The sequence below is a fragment of the Falco cherrug genome, chromosome 5 (assembly GCF_023634085.1).
Source record: "Falco cherrug isolate bFalChe1 chromosome 5, bFalChe1.pri, whole genome shotgun sequence".
In the NCBI taxonomy this organism is placed as follows: domain Eukaryota; kingdom Metazoa; phylum Chordata; class Aves; order Falconiformes; family Falconidae; genus Falco; species Falco cherrug.
The window spans coordinates 13,456,615-13,474,820 of record NC_073701.1 but is presented as its reverse complement, the minus strand read 5'-3'; the positions used below and the strand labels follow the sequence as shown (position 1 = coordinate 13,474,820).

Here is an 18,206-nt window from a genome sequence, read left to right as displayed (position 1 = left end):
CGTTGGTATCGCTTGACCTCACACAATTAACATAAAAGGGCATTATTTGCCCAGCAGTGCTGGAACTGCTGTGTGTCTTCGTCTCAGGGTTAGTTTAGACTTAATTTTTTTAAAGAAAAGGCGCCATATTTGGGGGGAGCACTCTTTGATACCTCTGTTCTCCCTCCCCCTCCATTGTTATTTATATTTACCAATATTTGGATACCTTAAGGTTGGAATAACAACATGTGACACTAAATAATAACATACAGCTCTGAAATTAAAGAGAACTCTGAAGTCAGAGATACTACTTTATTTTCATATTGTTGCCGAAATACTGAGCTTATTTTAAAGGCAGCGTTTTAATTTGTTTACTTCTTAGTCTCTCCTTCTTCCCCATTTTGCTTGTGCAAAATGATTGAATCTGTATGATCATGCATCCCTTAGTCACATTCCTGATTCACTCCTGTCATCATTAATCAGTCTGTTGTCCCTCGTATTTACTAGTGTGAGCATGAAAAAAAAAAGAAGGCTGCAAAACAGCTGCAGTAAAACAGACAAATAAATACAATAAATTGAATCTATTTATAAACATCAACCCAACTGGACAGATATCGCTCCTCAGAGCAAAGGCAGTTTTACCCCTCTGCCCTATTATGTCCATTGGCACTAAATATGTTCTGAGAAAACACGAGGAAAGATAACTAGCTGTCTGCAAAGTTGAGTGTATTACTGAACAAGTATGCAGGTAGGTAGCACTGGATGACGGTGCTCTTGATCTCACAAACATCATTACTGATAATATATGGGCAAGTTTTCCAATTTGCCCTACACTTACGCATTTAAATCCCTGACTTAGGACATACAGGTCTCCCACCTTCTCATCAGCTCCTACAGAGGTGGTAAAGCCACAGCAAGTTACAGCTGTGCATTTTAGTATCTATGTGAACAACTTTTACATGAGTCCTACTTTGAGAATGAATGGATTAGTTTCTTTGACCAGATGCGCAATGACAGTCCAGTTTTCCCCTCTTCTATTCTCTCCCATCCCGTACTTCACAGGGACGGGGTTCTAGTCCCACATGTGGCTGTTAGTGCATCCTGAGACTGATCAGGAACTGTGACACATCCCCAAACCATTATTATTGCTCCCAGCCTTTCCCTGCATTATATTTCTCCTCATTAAATGTCATGGAAATGTAAGTTTTCCAAAGCATACCCTAGCACAATAGCACCCTAAAATTAAGAAGGGATCTGAGGTAGTCCTGTAGTGCTGATTAGTATGAACAGTAAATTCTGGAGAGCAGGTAACAGATAATTAATGCCAACTAAGACACACACACCCCCCCTTTCTTTTTTTTTTTTTTTTAAAGTGACTGGAAGTTGAAAAGCTGTATAATGTACTGCACTCTGCAGTCCTGTTTTTCAGACCTTGGCCACTATCTTTGCCAGGTTTTTGTTGATAAATAGAGACACAATCTAAAAATGTTTAACCCACAGTTGATAGACACAGCCATTTTTTCCTTAAACAGTTCCCTTTCTTTTGCATAAAATCTGTGTAAGAGCTCAAATATTCATTACGGAGCTTGAATCTAGGTATTAGCCACAGATGACTTAGAAACAAGTATGAGCTTGCATTCCTGAACTGCATGCTCTGCTCTTCCATACCAGATGACTAAACTGAATGACATCTCAAGCCCAGACATTCTCTTTTCTCCAGCAAGGTAACAAAACTACATCAAACATCAAACCTCCCCTCACAGTGGTATTTGCCTCCAGCCTTGTCCATGCACTGCCCAGGTCCCATGCCGATGTGGAACAATCTTATTGTAGTTGAGTTACAGGTGTTTACACCAGCCCAGCAAGGGATCTATCTCCTCTGAAGTCTGGGAACAGTGGGGAAGCCGCTTTCTGTAGTTTGCTTCATATGGGTTCTGCTTTGTCATTTTGGTAGCCTTTCACTTTGCAGCTGAACAACCGTTTCATTGTGTGAAATCCTGAGTCCTTTCAAGTCCTAAGGAGTAAAGCCATTGATGGAGAGGAGCACTAGACCTGTAGCCCTGTGACAGTTCTATACTGACATACATTTGCTTTGTATCCCAACTTTCAACGTTCTTCTGAGCCTCAGCAGACAGGTGTCCGTGTGGTGCCTCTAAGGTCAGCCACTTCTGGCAGAGGGTTGGGCTCTTCTGGCAGGAGGCCTCCTCCCGGAGAGCCCGGTGCCAGCACCTCTCTCCGCTCTGCTAGGAAGCCTGAGCTTTCACACCCCCGCGCCTTGGTACTGGAGTAGTGTAGCAGAGGGAACGGAGCAATTTCGCAAGTGCTACTCAGGCTCTTTCGCTTGCTTCAGGTGAAATAAAATATCTTAAACAACATACGTACCGGTGAGACAGAGAATCCCGGTGAGGCTTACAGTGGAAGAGGAAGCTATATGAAATTCCCTTGTGAGCTATACACTCAGCATCTACGTGAGGTTTTTTCATGCATTTTACTGGGGAGGGTGCTGGAGGGGAATGGAAAATGTTTTAGAGTGTTAAGTTTCTTTATGACTGTTTTTTCCCCATATATAACTTTCCACCTTTTTGTAATAAAGCATACATGAAGAGCAGATCAGATGAAAAAGTGATTACACCCTGTTGTAATGCTGAAAATATGCTTATTCAGCTAAATGTGTTTTGAAATACTGGCAAAAAAGCAGCCTGCAAAGTTCAGGCTGGAAGCAGTTTACATAGTTTCTGAGACTATTTCCTCAACTGTTCAATATATCAAGAACTTGTAGTGCTGCAGCCACTAGTATTTTTCTGCCTCTAAAATGTATCTCAAGAACAAAAGCTATTGTTTCAAAGTAACATGAACTTGCTCCCCATCTACACATTAACAAGAATAACTGAGCAATAACTGGATTATTTTTTGTAAACAAACCTTACACATACCTGGGTTGCTGGGTTTTTTTTCATCTTATGGTTTCCTATTTAAAAAATGCTGAACTCAATACAGTGAGTGTGAGAATACAAAATACAAGCACCAAACTGAAGTATTTTGTTGGTTGGTTTTTTTTCATTTTCTGCTGTTACCAATGTAGAGAAAACATACTTCTAAAGATTTTTATCTTTTAAACATTTTTCTTGCAGAAAAGGCATATTGAGATATTCCATTAAAAAATGATCATGCACTAACTCAGAATTTGGGGGGAACATTTCAGAGTGAAATTTTTTATATAATATGTATAAATATATATTATATATTTTATAAATAGATATAATATGGAAAATATGTATTTTAGATACTTTAGAGAAGGAAGATGTTTAATTTAGTCAAAAACATGCTGAAGTTTAAGTGTTTTTTTTAAAGTAATATTTAATGGTTTGTAGCTGCTGTTAACTATTCTGAAACATGGCGGAATACCCTTGAAGTGCTACTTCTTCAACTAAAAATTAAGATTGTATTTTACAAATATGTAAGATTGCTTTTTTTACTTATTCTGTAAAAAAGGCCACTGCCCTAAAGGCTTGATAATCAAAGTCTTTGCTCAGCACTCAGCATAGTCAGGCCCACAGTCATAGTCCTGGCACACACTGCAATATAAATGTTCAGTAATTCTGGTAACTTCACACGGCACAGTATACTCCAGTTCCCTTTAAATGGTAGGGGAAACAACTTCTTAGAGTTCTTAAAAGGGGAGTGGTGTTGTATCTTGAGTGAACAGAAAATACTGGATATAAAAGCTTCAACTTAATTATTTAAATAATTGCCCCGGTCTTTCCCAAATAGTTGCACTTCTCTTCATTTTCTGCTAATTGCATGTGCAGACAGATTCAGGCAAAACATCTGTGGAGGCTCTAAATAGGAGAATTTCCTACAAAGCAGTCAAGTCCCGGATGAGTTTTGTCCTGCTTTAAGCTCCTTTTCACTCTGAGATTTGAATACCTGTTAGCACCTTTCTACAGAAACAACACACCATTTCATAGGTTCTGCCCGTAGTACAAATAATACAGGAATATATAAAAGCCGTGAGGCTTTCTGCTGCGAAGTACAAGCTGAACACAAATCAGTGTGTCATCTTTTTTGCTCAGCGAAGAAAAAAAATCCCTTGTATTTTGTAGCTTTAAATCTTGATATCATAAAATTTAAAGGTGGGTAAGATCTTGTTGGGTTATGCTGTGCTGTGGTTGGTATGTTCCCTCAGACTGCACCATGGAAGATCCATAATTCTCACTAATCTTCATTCAATGAGATTTCATCATAGAAAATTCTAAGTAGGTTTAGGTAGGATGGCAGTTTCTGGATTAAAGATAATACATCTTAAAATAGCGAGGCGGAAATATAAAAGCAAATCTAGAAAAGCCAATAAGGCATGAATCATTCAATAAAATAAGATCTAATAGTAGAAGTGTATTACGGTAGAGTTAAAGTAATCTTTGATGTATTTTTTTTTCATCACCTGTTAGGTTTTGTATATAAATTCAATAAGTTACAGCTCCTGGAAACAGATTTTGATTCGCTAGATTTATATCTGCATGTGAGAGCTTTAATCACAAGTATATTTAGATTGGGAGCAGACCAGTACAGATTTATTTTACAACAGACACAATAGTAGGAGTTCCATACAAGCTCGTGCATGGCTTCCTGGCAGATGCATCTGTGTAAAAACCAAACAGGCAGGATGTGCTTGGCCACTTTTTCAAATGTCAGAATAACCTTAACAATGCAATTGAATTAACATTCTTTAATTAACACTACTTCACCCCATTTTTTGTTATTTTATTTTAAAATAACTTAAAAATGTATCTAGACTAAAAAGATGTGGAAGGTATCTTTTAGCATTAGCATGCATAATTATGTGGAAGAAAATAATGACATATGACAAAAGGCATAAACATTGCTTGCCAAGCGGTCCTATGCTAGAGGTGAATTAATAAAAATCCATGTTGTGATAACAACGAATGTTGTGAGAGAAAGAAATAGGCGGTAGGAAATAGGTTAACACTTAACTAGATCAGTTTAAATTTCTGGGTTTTGGGTTTTTTTTAAATATTATTATTTTGACTTTTTAAATTAATTGAACAGAGGACTGTTGGGGGTTTTTTTTCCACTTTCACTATTCTTCTACTCAGGTATCAGCCTTACTTCCCAGAAATGTTATGTCTTGTTCCAGAATATGTGAATGCTGCTCTTAGATGGTTTAGATAAGAGTAGTATGACTTTTATTCAGAGTATAAACCACAGTTGAGTGTTTGGGAACCACATTAAGAGGGAAGCTCCAGTACTTTCTCATCTCTTATGCACTTTTTTTTCCCCACTTACCTTTTCACCTTTCAAAATTAGCAGTGTGCATTATAAACAGCAACTTTAACTCCTAATTTTTCTACTTTTTCTTCATCAGATCACTTACTAGATTTATTTTTCCCGAATTATGAGAGTTCAGGGAGGTGAGTTGTACCTTTTCCAAAGAAAAAGACTTTTAAAAATGAAAAGTTTAATCAGAAGTAACCTAACATTCTGTAAGAAAATGAAAGAGCTGCTTTCACATTCAGGTTGTTTGGGTTTTTTGCACTGAAAACGTTCACACACTAGCCAACAATTTGAGCTGGTTTGGGACTTTTCTTTCATGTAGGACAGCTAGGATTCCAGAATGTGATTTTAGCATGGCTTTTTATGAGTGTGTTTCTTGAGAAGTTGTATAAGAGTCTTGAGATGAGGCAAGAATGAAAAAATATTTTGTAGGGAAGAACTTGAAATTTTCATTTCTCCAGATCAGAGGAGTGCCTTCAAAATTATACTTAAGTCCTTTACAAATTCTGTTTGGACTATCTGAACTGCTTCTCTCCTGCAGTCATTTTTTCAGCCTTGGTCAAGCTTGCCCTGAGCAAGATTGGTTTCAGATTATAGCACTGTACTAAGAACATTTCACCCCAAATGGTGATCACTATTCCACTGGGAAGATGCTGGTCCTTGTATTAGAAACCATGTTATCAACATTTTGCCCATTACTGTCATAGTTTGAGAGTAATTTGTGTCTAGTATATCTTCAAGTGACTGCTGCTTCACTAAAGCATACTGCATCCCCTGTTGGGAATGGGCATCTGACCACACTTTAATTCAAGGTCTGTGCTGTTTGCATCATCATGTGATGATGTAGAAGTTTATTCTTCCAAAGACCCAGCCTGCCTTTTGGTGCTCAAGGTCTTCTGTTGCTATGAAAAAGGTTATTTATGGTTAGATCTCTTTGCAGTGAGTTCTTACAAAATCATTCACCTTGAAAAACAATTTTCTTTTCAAATACTGTCACATTTAACTTCACAACTTATGTTTCCTGTGTTTTTTTGGATTTATTCCACCTAGAGTTTTGCTTCCATTGCTAGTTAAAGCAGTAGTGCAATTGGAGTGTCTCAGAGATACCTGTAAAAGTTAACGTTGGCATTCATGTTAATACAGGTTTCTTTGAGTCATGATTTTCAGCTCTAGGCAGTCTTTCAAAACACTTAAAATATTCAAGAAACAAGGATGAAAATTCAGAAGATGCAGAACAAACTGAACAAAGTGCTACCAGAATAATAGTTATCCAAAATAACAACGAACTCTGATACTGATGGACAGTAAGAGCACTGTGGCCATCCTTGTGCTGCCCTGACTGTGTATCCTCCCACCTCTGGTAGCGTAAAAGAAATGTGCATTCTCAGCTGTCTTTCAGTCTTCCTTTTGTGCGAAATTACAAGGGAAGTTGATGGCACTTTGGCCTGGCAAGTGTTTTTGATAGTCACTGGGTCATGTGAGCACTTGTCCTCGGTGCAGAACACCTGACTCAGTCCACGTGGACCACTGAGCACTCATCAGTTGCAGCGGCTGGGAATCATAACCCATGTGTGCTGTAGTCCGCTTGAACACAGAAAAGGGAAGGCTCAGCAACCCGTGGCACCTCGCCCTAAGGCACTACTGGTATTGCCAACTCCACAGTTCAAAACCCAGGAGTCACACCTCCCCCAGATCTTAATATTTACTTCAAACAAAGATATTAAAGGGTCAAAAATAGTTTTAAAAACCGATTTTATTTTATGTTGTGTTCTGACACTATAATGCTAAGAAAACAAGTTTTACTAAACCGGAGCGATGGGAATTGTTACATAACCTCCCAACGCATGGCAGTACTTGCTTTAAAACTTTGCTTTGCAAAGGAGGACGTGTGTGTATTTGGCAGAAATGCATTAGGTCAGGTATTTTGGTTTTTTAATACTCAGATTGTAAGTCTGTTAATTTTGATTCCTCATACTCTCATTTGGTTGTGAACTATGGCAAGCACTTGGCACTGCCAGGGAAATCTAGGGGGAAGGTGCTTTCAACATCCAGTGCCAATACATGCAGTACTTCATAAAGCCAAGTAACTTGAAAAGCCAAATTCTTCATCTCTGTTTGGGCACCCAGAATGGATGGGATACTTGTGCCAGATTATTACTTTTTAAAATGTGGGTAGTCTCTCTCCTCCAGCTCACAGTATTACAGTGAAGATAAGTGAGTGCATCTCTGAGAAGCATTCAAGGACTGCAGTGGTAAGAAGTGCCACAGAAAAACTTTGTAATTCAGGCTCCAGTTTGAGGAGCATCCACTAAATAAGACGTGGGGCTGCACCTTGTTCAGCAAGGAGAATACAAAATAGAGTAGCTACTAATACTGGTATCATTTTGTTCCATCCATTTAATGAAGCTGGGACCCAGCAGTAAAGATGGAATACAGGCCTGTGAGACTTGTATCATACAAGGTCTGTATACAAGAAATGCTGCTGTACAGTAGATTTTATTCCTGTTTTTTTCTGTTTGATTCTATACTCTTTAATCCTGTTTGAACAAGATTAACCCTTGTTTTAATACAATTTTAACACATGTATGCATGTGTATGCGTGTGTGAACGCACATGCTTGTGCATGTCATTTTTTGCAAGTTAGGGGGGATTTTAAACCAAATTGCATAAGCAGAGATTTTATCTTGTAGCAGTCTACTAACATCCAAATGAGTCATCAGGAGTGGAATATTCTGAGCCATCCCACAGTGCTCTGCTACTTGAGCCAACTGATGGAAGTTAAGAATATAATTTTCTATTTAAAGCACCTCCATAGAGAAACAATACAGAATTGCTGGTGTTTCCCTCTTTTCTCTTGACAATGTTCTGGCTTCTCAGCACTCTCTCTTGTCTTCCTGTTCCCATTTGCTTCCTCAGCCAAGAAGTCCAGTTTTTTCTGCAAATAGTTGTAGCTTCCCTGCTCAAACTGAGAGTCTACTCCCACTTTCTGCACCCAGCCTGCCTCCCTTGTTCTGCTGGGCTTTGTCAGTTTGCTGCTGTTCTCCTTCCTTCTTTTTCTTCTGTTCTGGTTTGATATCTGTAGTTTTTCTTTAGTGAAATCAAACAACTTCCACTAGGCTGTCTGGATGCAAGCAGGAGGAATATTAGAGCCAAGGACATTTGTGTTGTGGCACCCAGATGGGTGTTTCTGATTGAGCCTACCTAGTTCAGCCATTACAGGGCCAAATTACATAGTTCTGGAGTATGTGGCCATTTTATGTGCCATCTCATCAACCTGGACAGCTGTGAGAGGAAGCAGTACATTTAGCGAAAGCAAGATCTTTGGGAATTCTTCCTATTCAGCAAGTCCCTAGCAAGTGTAAACGAACTAAAGTTTTCAAACATATACAGCCTGGTTAGAATGAAGCAGCAAAACCCACTTCTTAACAGGCTACCTCACATTCTAATCTCCGCTCCAAACATGGGGATGCAGGAGCTTCTCAAGGAAAAGGTGTCTGTAATTTGGCAGCGTGGACCAAACAATTGATGCTTTGATAGGCTCATTCTTGGAAAGGTCTAAGCCATTTGGCTGCAGATTTTCAAATAAGTTATCCCTGAGGCACACACCTGGTGAGGGAAATTTTCAGCCAAACAGTTTAAGTTTGGCAAAGTTTTTAAGCGACTGAAAATGCAGTCTTATAATAGGAAGTATCTGGCAATCATAGAAATTGGCAGTTGTGCTAGCCCCACCTATAATATTTTTGGATCATTTAGTAATGTAGTGAAGATTTTTAAGGGAGTATTTTTTCCATTACAGTTTAGTAAGATACAGCTGTGCAGCTTCCTCATACTCCTCTGAGCTACGAAAGCATAGAGAGATCATTTTAAGCCAGCATGGCGAGTGTGGATTCACTAGCCAATTCCCATAAGCTTTGTAATACTGCAAAGTCTGTAATTGAACATGTATATAAGAAACGAGAAAAAACATGCTAAAATTGTTACCAACTTTTCCGGTTTTCACACCCTCAGTATACCTTTAATTATTTTAAAAACATATGTTTACATGTTCTAAAAATTATTTTAGAAATAAGAAATTAAAGTCTTACTGATATGTTCCATGTGTTTTGTATTTGAGTATTTGGTTAGTATTAGCTCTGACAATGTCATGCTACTTCAAACAAGAGAAAAGCAGTAAATGTACAAGGACACTGGTAACAGAAAACGTTTTGGTATCTGCAGCTTTCACTTGTAACAAAATACTTGATACTTGCTCTTGTGACTAAGCAAACTTCGTAAGAGAGAGCAGCAAGCTTTTTGTTCATTTTGAACTAGGTATTTATTAACATTTTTATTGCTAAAAGATTATATCCTCCAAAGAATTCTGTAGCCTCTAAACCCAAATACATATCTAAATAGTTCAGGCCTGCCTTTGTAAGTCTTTATGGGCTAGGATTTGCTCAGTATGCGTTTTGTTTGTTTACTTTTGGATGCCAACTCAAGTGCAAAACATTTGGGTATAGCGTGTTGCTCTTCATATTGCACAGCAGACTGTACTTTATCCTGATGGGTGAAGAGGATGAACATTTTCTTGATGGTGGTAGTTACAGAATTATTTTGGTAAGTTGCCCAGTGTGGCTTCAGGTATTAGAAGGATAAACAGATTACACCCAGTGAAGACTTTTATAGAATGTTGATAGCAGGAAAGAAAACGCAAACATTTGTCATCCCTGATCAGACCACTGGTGTTTCAGCTTTCTCCCTAATCTCTGTCATTGGAGCAATTACCAAGTGGTTTAGAGGAAACCGAGGGACTCTGCTAGACATGCGTATATTAATGTGTAGATGGGGGAAATTTCTTTCCAATACCAAGCGTGTAGTGGATGGTGTTAGGGTCCTAAACCCGGGGCCTTGCAAATGAATTTGTTTCGTTTTGCAGCCTCTCCTTTCTGACCTTGCTCAGAACATTAATTAATATGCTGAATAATACTAATGGGATTATAGCTTCCCAGGACGAACTTGGTACCAGCTTGCAAACTGACCATACTAAGACGCTGAAGCATGCCTAGCCTGATTCAGACCTGGAGAAACACAGGTTTGCTGAAGCCACCTGACAAGTAATAGCTGGAATTGATGCTCTGCAAAAAAATATTTTTTAACATGTCAAATGACTATGTCTTTGGTTTAACAAAAGAAGGTGGCTTTAGTTTAGTGGACGGTCGGTCTATTTTGCACATCTCCCAGACAAATCAAGTGCTCGTCTGCAGAAAAAATTGCCAGCCTTTGCTAATGCTGCATAGCACGAAGTATTAGCCAAGGAAATGGAAGAACGGACGGGGATAGATACCCGATCAAACTGGGAATAACTGGATTTGAGGGAAGGGGAGGTTTGCAAAAATAAAAGGGTTAAACCGGCGAGCTTGGGGTGGGCCGGGCAGCGGGTCGGGGCGGCGGCAGCGGGGCCGCGGGAGGTGCCGGTGCCGCCGCCCGCAGCATCACCCCGGTCACGTGGCGCCGCGCCGGTCGCCCCCGGCGGGGCAGGTGCGGGGGGCGCAGGGCCCGGGGGGGAACACGGACTGGGGTAGTCCCGGCCCCTCCGGAGCTGCCGTGCCCGCCCGTAGGCCGGGGGGGGCTGCCCGCCGTACGGGGGCTCGCACCGCTTGGATTCCCGCAAGGCTCGCAGGGATGCTGAGGAACTACTGGTCGGAAATACAGCCGTTCCCTAGGAGGCAAAATAAATACATAAATAAATAAAACGTAATAATCCGGCATCTGCTATAGTTAGATCTGCTTGGGAGAAACAAAATAATGTGAAGTTTAGGCTCTCTGATAAATTGTTAAATATTTTGATTACTGTATACAGCGTATTTATTACTACGTCGGGGGGCTGCGCGCGCGTTAATCACAGCGTTTCACTGCGAAATATTTTCATAGTCGAGCACTCGGAGGAGTTCAAATTACACATTTTACTGGGTTTTAATTGCAATATTTCTTTATATAAATAACTTCGTAAATATTCTTTTAACCTCGCCGCATGAAAATACATTCATTTACAATCACGCTAAAATTTATAAGCATTTTTTTTTCCCTTTCCACCCCAAATGAAAAGCTAATGATGAGTGGATTGCAGCAAATTCTCTTCATTAGTTCGTGGCTATTCAGAGCCTTGCAAAAGAACTCACGTGGTTGCCTAACTACACAAAAATAGCAGAATTAATATTCCCTCCGAGTTCCCAGGCAGCAACCGGGGTGGGGGGTGGGGGTGGGGGGGTGTCCCTCGAGCCCCCGGTGGCCCGGGGCGCGTGGGAAACGAGGAGTTAAAGCGGGGCAGCGGGTCCGCCCGGGCAGCCGCGCAGGCCTGGCCTCTTTCGCCTTCCCCCCCCCCCCTTAATTAATCATACGCTGCTTCACAATTTAAATATGGAAATGGCGAGCCATTCGCAATTATTAATGAGCCTGCAGGCTGTCCGGTGGCGTTCGGAGACAGGCCGTGTCAGCCCGCGGGAAGCAGCATGGCATCGCCTTTCTGATGTGTGTGAAATTCGTCTGCACAAAGGCTCCTCCTTATCTATGCGCAAGCTAAATAAATAAATAAAAGCTTTTGTTTGCCAGGCTACTTGCACATGACTGTTTTGACTAAACCACTCCACGTTATTTTGTACTTTACAGTGCCTAGAGAGGAAAAAAAAAAAAAAGGGGGGGGGGGGGGAGGGGAGTGCGGGGCGAAGTCCCTGAGGCTGCCGGTACCTGCTGCCTGCCGGGCGGTGCCCCGGGCTGATGATGGGGCGGGGGGGGGGGGGGGTCCTTTTAACATGAGAAAAAAAAAAAGAAAAAAAAATTACCCCCCACCCTACGAGGTACCAATAACAGCGCCGAACAATAAACTTTGCCCTCGCCTGACACCCGCCTTGCGACAGGCGGCTTGGCACGCTGCCAGCTCCTTCACCCGATAAGGCTGGGCAGGCGGCGGCGGGGACAACATGGCCGATGCTGGCTGCCCGCTCCCCGGCGGGACGGAGCGGGGCGGCGCGGCGCGGCTCCCCTCGGCTCCCATCCCCTCCCCTTCCCAGCACCCAGCCGGAGGGGATGGCTCCGAGGATTCAAGCGGCAGCATCCCTATTTATTTATTTATTTTTACCCCTCACCCCCCCCCCCCCCTTTTTTTTTTAACCTCCTTTTCCTGCCGCTATGTCAGCTATCCATTCAATGTAATGTACCACTAGGGTTTAAAAAAAAAACAAAACAACAAATCAGTAACGGGCAAGTAGTTTAATTAGTCTGGGGGGTTTTTTTTCCTTCTTTTTTTTTTTTTTTTTTTTTTTTTTTTTTAGAGCCTTTATAAATGAGGAGCGGTCCAAGGTGGGAGGAGGAAGCGAGGAGCGGAAGGGACAGGGAATGGGAATGAATGGTGAGGGATAACAAAGAGTCAGGTGCAGTGCTGTACGTGCCTTCTCACGGTTGCTTAGAGTAATTTATTTTTTTAAACGCTCCTGTAGCCATTAAGTAAGAAAATGGAAAAGCTGTGGAAGCGAAAACCAGGTTTCCAACGGCAGCTACAGGCAGCGAACGAAGCGTGTGCATTGTATCAGGAAGAGCCCATGCCTGTAGTGATGGAGAAGGACATACCATCCAGTTCTGCGGGACTGCGATACGTAAAGATACGCCTGACTTTGGTTTTCCCGCTCCAAAATAGCCTGCTGCTTCACTGGGTGAAGGTAAAATCCCTCTAATGCGTTTTTGCAAGTTTGCCATCTTAGATAAGAGTGTGACTTTGATGTCTTGATGCAGTTGCAAAGTGAAACAAACCGGGGCAAAGCCAGGGATCTCAGCTACAGCGGGGGTGGTGGTGGTGGGGAAGGTCAGGATGTGATAAACACACTGAAAAATGGCAGGAGAATAATGTTTACTTCTGAATATATGGCCTGCTGCCAGGTTGGCGCTGGTTTTTAGGTTAGCAGAGGTTGGAGGAAGGGCCAGACTGAGGCGTGGCTAGCTGCTGTCAAGGAAAAAAAAAAAAAAAAAAAAAAAAAGGCTGCAAATTGCTGTTCTCAGCTTTTTTTCTCTCCTCTCCTCCATCCCCGCCCTCCCCCGAAAAAAGGCAGTGCTTTCTCTTAAGGCCATTAAAAATGATGTAGAGTTTTAACCATCTGCTGTACCGGGTACTCTTTGCTGGTGCTGCAAAGCTTCCCTTTTTGTAAAGGGAAGACACTGCAAAGCTTTCCAAATAGAAAACTATTTTTTTAAGCATTTAAATATTTTGGGGAAATAGTGTCTTTAAAGAAAGATTCTTTTTAATTGCAAATTGAGAAATGGGTATTAACAGAACTGAAGCATTTTTAGCCTATTGGGATGAGGTTCTTTGCTAGAAGGGACACAGGTGTACTGCTACAGCACAGGATACCACGGGTTCAGAAATGGTAGTGTGAGCAATATAAGACTTCAGAAATGGACAGTGATAGAAGCTGATAATTTTTGTAGCCTTGTGGATTTTTTTTTTTTTCCCAAGGCTTGCTGTGGAAGTGTGCGAGATGTAGCTGAATGCAGCAGTCATTTCTTGCACTTGACCAGCTGTGTATGTACGTATGGGAGTAAAATTATTTAATGAGTAGCAGGGAGACTAGCAAAGGGATCACATTGCTGATACGGCCTCCTCAACTATAGGTATATGTCCAGTGCACAAAGGAAGAATATTTGTAAATAATAACATATGGAAGAAATGCTTTTGAAGTGGTGAAGCTTAAAGGAGAAAATAGAAGGAATCTTTAATGTGGTATTTTTACTTCTCATAAATTAGATTAACACTTTAATTGCCATGAACAGCAAATTAAATATTTCACATACTCATAAATCAGAATATAATGTTTGTCTGGAGTAAGAGCTAAGAAAATTGGAGGTTATTGCCTCATAATTCATCTACATATTTAAGATCAATTAACAGGTTATTGGAAAAAGAGATTGTAGTGAAGTAGTTGGGGCATGCAGTTCCTTTGAAAATGAAGTTTGGGTTTTCTCTTTCAAGATCTGCAAGTACTAGATTGTTACCTAAAGCCACTGATTATTATTTGTAACTGGGAGAGCTGCATTTTCTTTAAATGAAATGTCTACAAATGAATGTTGACAAAGGCATTTACTTTCTGAACCCAGCATAGAGGCCCAGTTAAACCTCTTCATTCAATTTTAATAAAAATAATTTAAAAAGAGACTGTATTATAGATGTCTCGTAGGCTAAGTAAATTTTCTTATTAAAGCTGAAGACTGGGGGCTGTATTTTGTCACCTGTTGCCTACCACAGAAAGGAAAGGGGGTGGGGTGGAGAAGCATTTACTGATCACAGAAGCCTTTGCACAGAACTTGCTGCTTGTCAGTTCATTGCCGTTCAGTAGAAAAAATAGCTTCTTTTTTTCCTCCAGTTTTAGGTGCCACGCAGAATTGTACGGTATGCTTGCTTCAGATAGTGCCAGAGAAGCATAATGAGGTGTTTAGTCACAATTTGGATGTGGTGTTGGTAGAAAACAGTGCAGGACTCTGGGCTAGATTTTGAAGGGAATAGTCCTTGTAGTCCAAGGCTGCCTAAATCCCAAACTTGTATCCAGGCAATACTGAGACATTAAATTCTCTGTTAGCTTTTTGTTAGGCTGTTATCTCTGAGCATTTTGCTTTTCTTGCAGGGTCTTCAGTATTGCTGGGGATTTTGGTGTAGTGGCTTGTTTTTGTTTCGTTTTTTTTCTCTTAACCCTTGAATTTCTGTTTGCTCCCTTTCTTGCAGAGCACCTTCATAAATACAAATGCAAACAGTTTGGAGTAAGTGTTTTTTTCTGATACAGAATATGTGGATGGGAGGGCTTTTCGGGGTGAATCTTTATAGATGTGTAAAATAGTAATGTGCTAACATTTTTCCCTACTGTGCATTTGGATTTAAAAGTCAGTGTTGTGTTTCGGAGCACTCCAGTATCATGAGAGGTGTGCGTATTTTGCAGTTTAAAGAAAAAAGATTTCTGTGTGAATTAACGTGTCTACAGATACTATAGTATTGGGATTATTCTGCAAGTTAATTGTATTTTACTATATAATACAGTATTATGCAGGCTATGTGCAAAATACAGCGTTGTGCAGGCTTTGAAATTTCAAAATTGTGTATTGGAAACCTATTAGGATGTAGGACTATATGAAACTCAGCACCTCTTCTAATAGTGAAAGTGTATCACTTGTTTTTAAGAGTTTTTCTGTGGGTATGGAATCGTACATGATGAATAATATGTAGTAGGTCCTGGGATTACAAAATTATTTTGGATTTGGCATTATTTAATATACTACCTGTAATATATGTTGAATCCCCTAACACACATCTCAATATAACCTTTACATTTTTATTTTTGTATCAGTTTGCTCTTTCAGCAAACATAATAGTGAAGCTGTGGGTTCGGGTAACATATCTAGTTCTAAATCTAAATAAACAAGCAGCTTATTTTAATACGTATTTCACAATCCTAATGATAGCTGAACAATATCATCTTTATGTAGTCTGCAAAAAATTGAGCTTAAGTTGCAGAACCCAAAATACTGTATTTTTGGTTTGTTGTTGAATGCTGGAGCTGGTTATTTGACAAGAAGTGGGTGTTTTTTGAGATACTGGAAAAAGTCGTTTTTATCACTTTGTATTCATATTCAGTATTCTGTGGTTAAATAGCATGTGAAATATAGTATAATTACAGTGTCATTTAAATAATGCATTAAAGCCAGCAGATGATACAATATGCAAAACAGTTTATAGCAACAGTTTCCATGTAGTTCTATGTAGTGCTGAATTATTGATAAAGTTGTATGAAATAAAATAAGAAGTAAAGATGTGTTGGGTGATATTTGCTATGCAGTATCATTAGTAACGGTGCTGAAGATACCGTGATCCAAATCATTTGATGATCTGGGTGAGATTGAGTGATACACAAACTGGGAAAGTTTTACTTTTTTGGTTTGTTTTTTAATTAAATAAAGTCAGAGTTAAACAGATCTGCCTGACTTTCAAATCCATAGAATCCCATGGACTGAATAGACAACCTCTGGAACATCTTTCGAAGCTTGCCTTGTGTTGGCATCTGTTACTGTTACAAAATACACAGGCTTGTCGGAAGATACTTTGAAAAGCCTCTGATTTGTGAATTTTGCTAGTACCAATGGAAGACATGTTATATTAAATTCTAAAAAGAGATAGAGGGCTCGATTCTGCTGTCAGCATAAAACACTTTTTAATTATGTTTCCTGTGATTTGAATAGAGAGCCAAATCAGGCCTACCAAATTTGTTTGAAAGGAAACCGAAAATACAAATACGTGTGTGCAAATATATTTGTTTTGTTTCTCATCTGCCTATTTAGTTCAGCAATGTGGTATCTGGTGTCCATTAAAAATGTATTTTTTTTTTTCAGGGCCTGGCTTAGAAAGTGTTTCATGGTCACTGGAAAAAAATGAGGAAGAGGAGGGTGTGGCTGCCGCTTAAGAGGATCTGGCCCTGCAAACAGGCACTAGCTTTTGGAGATGCGGTCCTTCATCATGGCAAAACGAAGACTTCTTTTAGGTAAAACATATTTCTTTTTTTAATTTTTATTTTGTAAATCGGAAATCAAGTAGGCTTATAATCTTATTGTTTCTTAATGCATATTTGTGAAGGACGGTCAGTTGTCCTCACTTGAGTTCGGTAGATATGTTTGCGTCTTGTTTTGCCCCAGATTTCTCAACTCTTGGCACTGATTATGACAAAACCAACAAAAACTAATTCCAATTATAGAGTAATAAGGAAAGTGGTTTGATGTCTTGTTTATTCTGAATATCCAAGAAGGGACTGGTCCTGAAGACTCTAGAATGTGTCTTTACCGTACCCACTTCTCAATTTTTACTTCCATGCAGTATGCTGCACCATTAGCCCCTGAACTGGCACACACACACACAGAGATGTTTTTGTCCATAGTTCTTTATATTATGATAATAATTACAGGATCACAAAAGCTTGGAATGAGACTTTGGGAATATTTTCAGGTAACAGTACTTGTGTGATAAGATTTTGATAGTATTCCCAGTAAAACTATATATATTTTAAGACATAGTCTACCCTTTTCACAAGGGCTATTTGCAAATAATGCTTATATGCAATCTTAATTATGCATAATGGATGTTTTTTCTGCAATGGCATAGTTTTATCACTTTTTTCCCTTGGTTGCTGTAAATGTTGCTCCTGCAAATGTATTTTTAAAATGTGTGACTTTTGATACTGTGAGTGAAGATGGAGTGGAAGAAACTTCTTAAGTAGTATAACCACTCACAGGTGTGGTTACGGAATCTGCTCCCTCATCTCCTGTCTTACATTTGAGCTCATCATCTCTTAATTATGCATCCTTGTTTTCCTTTGAAGAGCAGCAGTATGTGGGTTGTGGTGAGGTATTATCACAGTCTGGGTGAACTGTTAGCCACAAGACTGAAGGCTAAGTGTAGCAAACCACCATGCGAGTGGCAATATCCCAGGATCTGACACACATCTTGGAATCTCTTATAATTATTAAATGGTTTTTGCAAATAATGATGTGTGGATGGGGAAAAAGATAATAAACAAGGAAACGCATTTGTATAGTAAAACAATGTCTTGTAATTTAGGTTCTTGCTAATTGTGTGCAAAAGGGAGGGGGAAGAGCAGGTGGCAAAGTAAACATGCATGTTTTTAAGTATATTTGTGAAGTCTGGGTGATGCATTGATAGCATTGTATCAGGCACAGTAGCTAGCTTAGAGGATGAATGATTTTGCTTTAACTAAAGTGAACTTGTCAATTTTTTTGCCGTTTCTTTTTGCCATAGGAAACAAAAGTAGAAATTACTGCATTGGATCAGATCCACGGTCTAATTAATGCTAAGTCTACCCTGACAGTTCTTACAAAGGGTTGATTGGTAAGAGAATGGAGGGCGAAGACGAACAACA

The 18,206-nt window shown here is 39.9% G+C and overlaps 1 long non-coding RNA gene across 1 annotated transcript in view; it reads left to right on the top strand.

Moving 5' to 3' along the window:
• Positions 1–18,206, top strand: part of LOC129736245 (uncharacterized) — a 116,497-nt gene that overhangs the window by 86,563 nt on the left and 11,728 nt on the right. Inside the window, exon 3 of the long non-coding RNA XR_008732563.1 lies at positions 16,669–16,817. This is a non-coding gene — a long non-coding RNA (uncharacterized LOC129736245). The remainder of the gene's footprint in view (positions 1–16,668; positions 16,818–18,206) is intronic.